Genomic DNA, 10,851 nt, shown 5'->3' with positions numbered 1-10,851 from the left:
AGTACGGAGGGCCTGGCTCTCTCTCCCCTCTGCTGAAGCAGAAAGCAGGTCCATGTCAGGGAACGTGTGGGAAGGCCTAGACCAGCTGACCTGGAAATAACCAGATGGGGATTGGGGGGTTTAAGCACCATAGAGGCCTTCAGCAAACAACATATGGAAGGGCTTTGGTGGCTAATGTAGCGTGGAGTATTTATGTACTGAGCACAGACTTGACCACACTGCCCATCAGGATCAGAGGAGCAGATATGACACAAACAGGCCCCAACCTCTGCAGACCGTTTCCACCAGAACGCCTCATCTGGACAAGCCCACATCTCAGCCATCCTCCCCCCCCTCCACCCCCGGGACCCTCACTCTGCTCCTGGTTCAGCTGTTTAGTGTACAGTAGCTCATACCCACAATCCTCTCTGAGCAGGTGGTCTGTCATAGGCCTCTTTGTTTTTGCACAGTGTCTCATGGCAGCTGAGGACAAGAGGAACAAGCAGTAATCCAGCGCTTTAGGCTTTCTTGGCTGCACTCTGGTTGTATTCATTAAGTCAGAATATCATCATATCAGATTAGCAGAGAGAGGCCGACACACTGGTTTAGCTTAATGCATATTTAATAATGTGGTTTTACAAACTGTGTTTTATCAAGCTCGATGCGGGGAAATATTGACGGCTACACTGGCTGCAGTAGTGAAACATTCATGGTGATGTCACCAGGAAGAGGACCTGTCTCTGAACTGCAAGGATGTGATCATTGAAAGCACCATTCCTATGTTAGTGCATGTTTGAAATTCAGAGGTCAATACGGAAAAACACTAATTTCCACTAAGCCAGGAGCTGTATGAGCTTATATCTCAGAAAAAGACAGCAGAAAACAGTTAGCTGGCCACTAAGAGTTCACTATTTTACATTTTTACTCTGTAAAAAAAAAAGGCTCTGATTGAACTAAAAAGAAGTTCATGTTATTTTGACAACACAGAGGGTTTCCTTTTCAGTCATAGTCCAGCCGAGATGTGAAACAGGGACTTTTTGGTTGAGAAGAAAGTCGTACCCGGTAACTACTCTTTAAAGCCACTTCATACAAAGTCAACTTAAACATATATTTATATTTGGGTTAATTATTAGATATGTCCTTTTGACTCATTCTTTTCATTACAATAAAATCCTGCTGTAAGACGTAAAACTTGACATTAGTTGAGATGACATAAAAAACACTAAACATGAAGTTACTCTAACCTGTATAGTTCAACTGACAAAGACTTAAAAGTGATGTCCACTAAACTGTTTCTAGTGTATCTCATTTTGTATCTTTTTGTGTTTGTTTAAAAGCTGAAGTGTTTAAACAGCGCTGAGGTTTTATGAGGTAATGTGCCTGACCTTTTCTTGGCTGAGAGCAGGAAGCTCAAACAGTTTTTTCTGTGATGTCACCAGACGACCAGTGGAGACTGAAAAAGTTGAAGATTGACGAGTGATAGATATTTGTTCAGGTTTGTTGGCTCAAACTTACATTATGAAATCTCATATTTTTTTTAATAACAAAGAAAATGGGATAGGATTTTGCAATGAGAATAAAATACAAAGAATTTTTTTCTGAGATTTTTAGTCTTTGACTTCCAACTCTTGTCCCTTCAGGCTGTGTGCACTTATCAGATGTTTATTTTCAACATAAGTGTCTACTAAATGTATTTGATGTAGCCAATTTAAGTGAAAATCTTGTGTTTTATGCAGATGTTTTCTGTTTTAAAGCTCCTGCCAGGAACTTTTCGTCATTGTTGATTTTGGCGCCCCCTGTGGACAAATCAGAATCAGAAATACTTTATTAATCCCATGGGGAAATTTGTTTGCAACAGTTGCTCATAACACCAAAAGTCAGTAGGAAGATAAGATACAGATAAGTTCACAATATAAAATGAAATAAAAAATAGTAATAACAATATAATAAGCATAAGTACCAAGTGAAAGCAATAATAAAGTAGTATAAGTAATAAGCTATGTTCAAGCGCAGGTAATTGCAAATATAAACAATATTTACAAATATGAATATACACTGATGGATTAACAGCGTTAAAGTGGGACATCATCTCTTTGTTAGCTCTGTCCCTTACCTGTCTATGTTGTGTATTTAATAGAAAATGACACCCTGCTGTCTTTTCACAGTTGATTGTTCATCACTGTTATTTTGTGCTGTGGAAAATCAAAAGAATTGTCTGTTTCACATGTACCTGGGGACAGTGGTTACAGGCAGTAAAAAAAAACTGTACAGACATTATAGTTTGTATTATTCAGATCACACAGAGGCATCAGGACTCATTTTCTTTGTCTTTTTCATAACCAGTTAAAAACTCCTCACAGGAGCTTGAAGGCCTGCGTTACATCTAAAAAGGAGGAGATAATAAAAACTAATAAAAACGTTTGCAGATGGCTTGCTTCATGTTCTGACATGTACACTGAACTAATGGATAGAGATAGAAGTTGGTTTTAAACCTTAACCTTTCTTTAAACAACTGTACGCTTTCAAAACTGATCAGCAGCAACGTTTAGTGTGAGGGGTGTAAATGAGCTCGAACATGCAGAGTCATAGACATGTAAATTGCTCTGGGCAGATCCTGACTTCATTTCTCCTCTTTAGTGTCAGACGACATATTTCACTGTCACTGTGACCCCTGTTTTCTTGTTCAAACTGTTTATGCTGAAGACTTTGTATTATTATCCAATTTATCACCAGATGTACGACAGTAAATTATCAGAGTCTCTCAACAGAAGCCAACGCTGTGGCATGTCGACAGTTTAAATGTTGAGACGTTTCCCTAAAAACCCCAAATTAGCTTTCGGAACGGCTTCAGACGTGATGGAAAAATGACTATTTTGTTTTCACTGCTGTAATGGAGATGTCAAACATGGTTTAACTCCTTCGTCTTCAGGAAAAATATACATCCTGCGTGTAATTTACGAGCGCATTTGTGCGAGCGGGGGTGTGAACGAGATGATGCTGGCTGGCACTCGGTGATGTAAGAAGTCACAGTCAGAGAAGAAGAAGAAGAAGAAGAAGAAGAAGAGTTTTTAAGAGTGGTTAATGATCCTTTTTATGAATGTTTATCTATTTTGTAAATAAGGTTTAAAGTGCATCACTTCTATAAAATCAGTTTCATCATCCTCTTCAGTAGAACGAGCGAGTCTTCACTTTCAAATCCAAACGACAACTTAACTGTGATGGCGCATGAATAAAGAAAATATTTAAAACTCAGCTGTGACTTCATGGAAACAACAATGATCTCAGCTGACGTTGTACATATAGTGTTAAATGCTGTTAATTTATTGAGCCATCTCTCTATTTATTGATCTACAGTGTGATCTCCTTCAATCTTGGATCAGATATCTCCCTCATATTTTTGTAATATTGAAGGTTAAATCTTTTTTTTTTTGCCACAAAGGACACAAAATAAATCGATCTTTTCATTTTAGGTTTCACTTCTGTTTGATCATCTTGTGTTTGTTACTTTCTGACGAACAGGAAACCAGGAGATTTTGGTCAATTTATATATTTATTTATTTATAGTACATAATATCAAGCAGATGAAAAATGTGTAACAATAATCTTCAGAGGATTATATTTTCTTTGTGGACTGATCATAATTTGGCACTGAGGTTAACAAACCTTAGAAAAGGAAATTGCTCAACATGTCATTGAGAAATCAAAAACAGAAGTGCTTTAAACTCGGCTGCTCTCTGTTTGATACCTGTACTGAAGCTTGACATTACAAACAAACATCAACGTAAAGATTGGGACAATATTTAAAATGTTAACAGCATTATGGAAGCTGGCTTCAATGCACATATCTTTTTCATCAACAAAGAAACTTAAAGTAATGTGCAGCTCCTGGCACTGAATCGATGCGTTAAATGTAGATCAACATTGTTACAATGAGTTTTACTTTTAAGAGCACTGCACAATGCAATATGGTTTAGAGTAAGAGTCCGCTGAAGCCTTCTGACAATCAATCATGTTTGCATTATAAAAAGTTCTTCATATAAAAGTCACTTTACGGGCAGCTTGACATTCATCTGTAGTCGTGACTTGGCTGTACAGTCTCTTATAATCTCAAACACCTCAGTGTAACATTTGACAGATGTTTCCATGTTAAAGAAGAGAAACACACCTTCAGCAGGAGACTCATTCTCTCCTCTTACTGTTCCCTTCTGCTCCTTTACAAGCGTCTTAAATGGATACTTGCTCATTCTGAAGTAGTTTATATGAAGGAGGTCAGCAGACCTCTCTTTGGGTGGGAAAGGTGACCGTAAAGTTAACCGTTGCTTTTGTTCTTCCTCTCATTATTTGGACCCGTAGAGTATAATAAGTAGAGAAAGACTTCAGTTCAAATAGCATGGGGGTATATCTGCAGTACAGTTACATGCACGTTAGTCTGAGTGCTTTTAGATTATTCTTCAGAGACTCAAACATCTTACTTTTCTGTTTATTTTGATCTGATGTAGAATGAAAGCACACTGTACAGCAGCCTGAGTTTGCAAGAATAAGAAGCTGTAGTCAGAAAGTACACAGGCTTGTTTATTGTTTGCTCCAAATTAAATCACTGACAATGTCCCCTGCTTAAATATTGAGCTTTTCTTTACCCATACAGTAGCCACACACACAAAAACAAACAAAGATAAACAACAAACTAGCTCCAGCCCAAGGCCTATGAATTTTACAGAGGGACAAAAAACTGAGACGGGCTGTATCACTCTCCTGCACTCTTCTCCTCTCGCTGCATGTTTTTTTGTAAGGTAAAGACATTAAAGCATTACAGTTTTTTTTTTCAAAAACAAACTTGAACCCTGGAGTGCCTTCCGCATCTGGAAGCAGTAGAGGGCTTGTCTAAAAGATAAAAACGATATGAATCGCTGCTGGCAACTCAAATGTCCAGTCTGGGATCAATTACATAGACAGGATTCAGAGTCAGAGAGAGAGAGAGAGAGAGAGCGAGAGAGAGAGAGAGAGAGAGAGAGGAGGGGGGAGTACAGATTCTATATCGTGGTCTGCTCCAGCATACACCCACACACACAAACACACACACACACTAAACAAACTGCTCTGTGACCTGCAGCTTTGTGCACACAGTACCAGTGTCTGGTTATGGATTGGCTGGGACCGCATGCTGCCATGTTCCCTCCTCGCTAGCACTCTGCATTTAACAAGCCACTGATGGCAGATCCAGATGAGGCCGCGCTCAGCCAGCTGCTCTGTCATGTGGGTTTGGGGGGGGGGGGAAGGATTTCTGCTCGGATCAATAGAATATGCTGGTTGTCTCTTTTACAACTCTGTGTAGTTTTCTAGAATGAACGAGAACTCTTGACAAACATGTTCTTTATTGAATTTGGAGGATTATTTCCCCCCAGCTTTATGTTCAATGTCCAAGTTTGTCTAACATTTCTGTACCCAGAGTACATATGCTCCAGCACCATAAAACATCTGCCAAACAGTCCAAGCGAAATGCATTGTGGGATTGCTTGAGACGGAGGGGGAGGAGGAGGGGTCGTATTGGAATGAATATGAATAACACAAAGTAAAAACAGACAGCACAGCCAGGAGGGGAGAAAGGGAGAAAGACAAAAGGATTTAATGGGATCCAGACTGTTTGGAGCTCTGGCTGTTTCAAAGAGAGACGCTGCCACATGTACGTCCACACTCGCTGTGTTTGCTGGAGACCCCAGCGAGTGAACCAGGCACTCGGAGCGGCACAAAAAGGGGTCACAGCAACACCTCCGGTCCCCATAACCTCCTTTAGGGTCAAGCTTCGATTCACAAATAGTGCAGGACCTCACCTCATGTGGCCCCATTAAAGCGCAGCAGCAGGGCCTGCTCTGCGTCTCCCATTACACTCACACATGTAAATACACAACCGCTCGCATGTTACACATTGTTGCACGGAGACGTTGTTACGCCTTTGTGTAGCATCAGAGTAGTCCAATTTGTGCAAGTTGAGCTTAAATATAATTATATTTGTTTGTGTAATTAGTGAATTCAAAACAGATTTACCCCCACAAAGCAGATATCTAATGTCAGTGTTCACACGTTATCTTACAGGTGTTGAGCTTTCTTTGGGAAAGTGCTTCATGTACAAGACCTTTCTCTTGTACTTTTTTTAGCTCTCCAGTAGCTTTCACTTTCACTTTATTATTTAAAGTCTGTCATATGGGGCCCTGATGGCCTAGTGGTTAGGTCTTGCCACATGTAGGGACTCTGGGTTCGAGTCTGACATTAGCTCCTTTCCGGCATTTCATTACCCACTCTCTCTCTTTCGCTCTTTGATTTCCAACTCTATGCACTGTCCTATAAAAAAAAGGTGTAAAAAGCCTCCAAAAAGAAATCTTCAAAAAGAAAAGGTACACTATATAAGTAATTATTCTCCTAAGTTTGTTGCAGTATTATTCAAAATCAGAATTTTTGTTAGCTGTTTTAAATTCAATACAGATTATACGTTTATCAAATAACATTTATATAAGTAATTGTGTTCTTCCTGAAGGAAAAATCTGATTCTGCACTGATCAAAGACTAAACAATTCTGTGCTGGACGAATCCTCTGCCAACATGGCAGCCAAAGAGCGAGTTCCAAATCTGAAACACCTGTAGACGTTTGGACTCGGGTTGCCTTCACCACTGCTTTTTATTTATCTTTTTTTCTGTGAGTCATACCTGTGATTGTGCAAAGCAGAGCTGCCAATAAAGACAGAGACCAGTGAATGACCATGATCACACTTCATCAGAGAAACTCTACCGCCATCTACTGTTCGCTCTGACAACAAGAAGAAGAGTGCATGTTATTCCATGTACACTCGGATCACTCTGACCACTTGTGCAAAAGGGGAGTTAAGTTTTACACCAGAAGATAGACCTCTCTGACACTGATACAGTCAACAAGTGAGAAGATAGCTTTGGCACAGTGTGCAGAGTTAGACAGCTGTGATTTTACTGCTGTTTGATCATATGAGTCATTTAAGAGCGAGTGCACTCTCCCTCTCAGAGGATGATGGGTATTATTCCTAAAGTCTTTGAGTTTGCAGGTTAATGGAGCCAAGAAATGAGTCTTTTCAGAGGATAAATATTCTTACATTTACCTGAACCAAATGTTTGCTTGATTAATTCCAGGTGTGATTTCACTTATTCAGATAATTCGTCGAGCTTTATTTGTTGTATTTGTGTCAAAACGCCTCGTCTCAATGAGGGAGAAATCATATGAACCTCAGTGTTGTCCTGATTTAATGAACGCTCTGCTATCTGTGTAATAATCACCACCTAAACATTAGCTGAGCCTCCTACTTGGACCTATACCAGCCAAACAAGTTGGCCAGTGTCCCACACTGAATTGGCCACATGGGTATTTATGTGTGCCAACATCCTTGATCACAACACAAACAAGTCTGCGGAGATGGGATTGACTTCCACGAGAACCCAGATGCTCGCCTCCGCCTGGTAATCAACAATAAATCCTCGTGTACACAGCTGAGTTGATTAAATGCTGCTAAATCCTCAGATCGGAGGAGAGCATTTCCAGCCGCTCCTCCTGTCTCAACACTGACAGCTCAGACGCGATACACCAAAATCTGATTTCTCCTCAGTGAAATCCACCTCAGCGATCCACCACCGCTCGGTTCAGCTCTTCCCTCCTTCCTTTTTTGTGATGCAGTTTGTCTTCTTCTGTGTCTGCTGGCTGCCCTCCATCAAACACCTGCAGGATTTCAAAGACAGGGCAGGAGGAACACATGATTGTTGCTGACTCTGCCCATCTGGGAAACCACCTGTTTGAGATACCGGTTCAGTGCATCAGCAGCCACTGCAGCCTCTTCTCCCCAATTACACCATCACCACCTAAAACACACACATACAAAGTCAGCCCTGTACAACAGTTGAGCAAATGTGCACACGGCTGCTAGATATTACATTATTTGAGCTATTAATCAATGTCAGCCACAGATGCTGCATTACTACTTTGTTTTGTCCTTCATTGCAGACTCAATGTGATCCCTTTATATTAGATACAGGACTAGGACTGACAATAACACAGTGGTATGTCACTATTGTAGCATTATTTTTGTATCGTGTTATTTTTTCAGATGTTTCCTTACAGTCTTTAATCCGATGTCCACTCTTTTTTTTGCAACTGTTTCATACGTTGAATATTATGTGTTGCACAGCAGCAGCAGCAGCAGCAGTAGTGGATATCATCACTTTAAGGGTGAGAATGAATAAGAAAGCATGATGACGAATAGTTCAACATGTACCTTATGCAGGAACAGGTTGATGAAATAAAGAGGTGTCATTGAATAGAGTTTGATTTGAGTAAACAACCTGCAAATGTATGACACCTTTGTACAAGAGCGCACACACACAGATACACACACAGAGACACACAGACACTTAAGAGCTCCAGCTATTGTCTGTAGAGTACAGGCTGTTCTGACTCGTACTCGTGTTTGCTCTCTGAAAGCGGGTGGTAGATATTGTAGGTGAGGGACTTGACTTCCTACATCGCTACACACAATGGCAGGGGTTGTGTTTGTCACCACGGAAACCGTCCGTTTCTTGGCAACATTCCTATCATCCCTGGTCGACTCTAGAATCAAATCTAATGATGGGATGCCAGCAGTCGACTGAAAGACAAATGTTTGTGAGCAGAGTGAGAAAGCAGAGAGCTGAGAGGGGAAAATAATGGTGAGGTAAAGACAACTTTTTGTGTTTTTTTTTTTGTCCTTACACAAAGGTCTGCACAGATGTCTTTCAGGTGGCTCTCTACAATTCCATGAGCATGTATTTATTACTGCTCTTAACCCCTGAATAACACATATTGGATCTCATATATGGAGCCTATACGTACTGATAACAATAGAGCAGATTTAAATATAACTAGAGAAGACCAGGAGGTAACAATAGAAGAACATATGTGGATTATATATTCATAACATAAGGTAAAAGGGATCGATGTAACAAAAATGACAACAGTCAAATCAATGAAAATATAAAAAAAAACACAACAATATCAGAGATTAGAACTGTCTCTGTGGTATTAGTGTATTAGTCAAGTGTTTCTAAAGACAGAAAACTGCGTGAAGGATTGAATCCTGTCATCTGTAAAGAAGCATGAAGAGGGATAACGTGCATCTCCGTCGCTAAATGTCATCCTGCAGCCGAAGCAGAGCCACAAGTTGTTTATCACATTAGTAATTCACCCACTCACACTAACCTCTCTGCTCTTCACTCACTGAAATATTTTCTTTAATTAGCCATTTGTCAGAAAATATTCAGCCAGAAGAGATGAGGCTTGACACCCTGTATCCAAAACATGCTTCAGTGTCAACACTCCACACCCATATTTGTCACCATCATTACTCTCATAAATGTAGTTTGGTATCAAATGTCTTTTTCTTGTTTTGAAAGTCCTCCCTTCAAAACATCTATCTGCGTATTTCTTCCCTGCAGCGCCATCACGTTCCCTGAGGGTAAACCAATTTACATTCTTGTTTTGCTCTTCAGATCCATGCCAGTTTCCATGACAACATAGTTTCACTTTCTCATCCTCTCTATCTCCATCCGCTCTCTCTCTCTCTCTCCCTCTCTGCTGCTCTCTCATTCTCCACCGCTCCTTTTCTTATGTTCTCTTGACCTTCCTCCAATGTTTCATTCTCTTCCTCTCCAAATACTGGGGGTCCTAATTCCCTCCTCTCGTCTCATTTCCTCACCTAATTGAGCTCATTCCTCTGCTTGCCATAAACCAGCAGAGAATAATGAATTCGGATAAAATATATCTCAGGGGGGGATAGAACTCACAGCATCTTTTTTTTGCATTTTTCCTCATAATGACAAATGCTGTATACGCTGTCTGCAGGCTCTTAAATACCCCCAGGCTGCTCGATTTGGCAGGAAATTATTAAATCAAAAACACGTGCAGCAGAGTCATCTTTCTTTTGATTAAAACAAAACTCTCATTTTGCAATTAGTGCGACTATTCAACAGCATACATAACTCAAAGAACAGGCAGGAGAATGGGAAAACAAGATGCCTCTATCAAATGTCGTGTCCTTCTATTAAGTAATTCAAGCAACAACGAAAAAAAAAGCTTTTAAAATTCAGCCTGAGCTCCTTTCTGATCTGGCATATCACGACCGAATAATGCAGAGTTCACATCTCTTCCAAATGGCATAATTAAAATCGTAAGCTATTTAATTACTCAATGATTAAAAAATGCCTGGTGCCAACAGGTGTGATGGCGCTCCGCTGGCTGATTAATACCAGCTCCAGGAGAAGGTCATGAAGAAGGTGGATGTTCTCCTGCATGACTCTGACATGTCTGTGAGTCGCAGCGAGTCACCTGTGTGTTTTTTTCTGATATTTTCACGGCTCCATTCTGACCCATATTCACTGCACATTCCTCTCCCACTCAGTATAAATCATTGCAGCTCACACCTCAAGGGATTTAGGACTTGCCCTGCATGTGTTCATCCCTAATATTTAAGTGGTTGCATCATAAAAAAAGAATCAGTTATTCAGACTTTCAGCAAAAAAAAAAAGAAAAAAAAGGGGAGAATAAACTTCATAGTGGGTGGTCTACAGACCTACATCCTGGAACTTCAAGAAGCAACTGTTGCTGGTGCAAATCTGTGCAGCAGTGGAAACATCTGGACAAAGAAAACACATGACATGTGCTCTCCTGCTGAACAATTTCTCATGTTTCCTTGATCATTGCACGCCAGTGATAGTAATGGACATCCTACTGTATAGGCGGGGAAATGGGAAACCAGGAACTTCTGCTGAAGGCTCAAGGCTAAAACAAATGCACTCCATCGGCGTTAAGCCTGAATAATCGCATAGGCA

Source organism: Labrus mixtus, chromosome 9 (assembly GCF_963584025.1).
Source record: "Labrus mixtus chromosome 9, fLabMix1.1, whole genome shotgun sequence".
Classification (NCBI taxonomy): domain Eukaryota; kingdom Metazoa; phylum Chordata; class Actinopteri; order Labriformes; family Labridae; genus Labrus; species Labrus mixtus.
The sequence above is the reverse complement of the archived record's forward strand: the minus strand, read 5'-3'. Positions refer to the sequence as shown.